The sequence below is a fragment of the Penaeus monodon genome, chromosome 23, assembly GCF_015228065.2.
Source record: "Penaeus monodon isolate SGIC_2016 chromosome 23, NSTDA_Pmon_1, whole genome shotgun sequence".
Taxonomy (NCBI): Eukaryota; Metazoa; Arthropoda; class Malacostraca; order Decapoda; family Penaeidae; genus Penaeus; species Penaeus monodon.
In genome coordinates, this window is record NC_051408.1 from 42,163,117 (window position 1) to 42,163,479 (window position 363).

Genomic DNA, 363 nt, shown 5'->3' on the forward strand with positions numbered 1-363 from the left:
TCTTTGTTTTTTTTTGGGGGGGACGAGTTAAGGGACCTCGAATAATATAAGGGGTAGGGATGACCTCGGCTCGGTTGGGTGGCTGTGAGGTAACTTAGGATTAGTTAAAGGGGATGGGCGTGGTAAAAGGCTATTGGACATCTGTGACTTTTATCTGAGAGGTCAGAGGTCAAACTGGGCGGGGTGTGACCTTGGTTTGCTTGAGGCGAAGGTCAAAGTTCAGCTGGGAGACTCTTTGAATTTGCATTAGATAGCCTTTCAATTTAGGTTTTGCTTATCGTGATACAAGTCGATAAGAACACTTTTATGGAATTAAACATTTTGAAAAAAAAAAAAAAAATCTGATACTCTAGAAGGTTTATC

At 41.3% G+C, this 363-nt stretch overlaps 1 protein-coding gene across 1 annotated transcript in view; it reads right to left on the reverse strand.

Annotated features, from left to right (window-relative positions):
- The window catches only part of LOC119588091 (neural cell adhesion molecule 1-like), an 85,634-nt gene that overhangs the window by 26,239 nt on the left and 59,032 nt on the right, over nt 1-363 (reverse strand). The gene's annotated exons all lie outside the window — the stretch shown is intronic.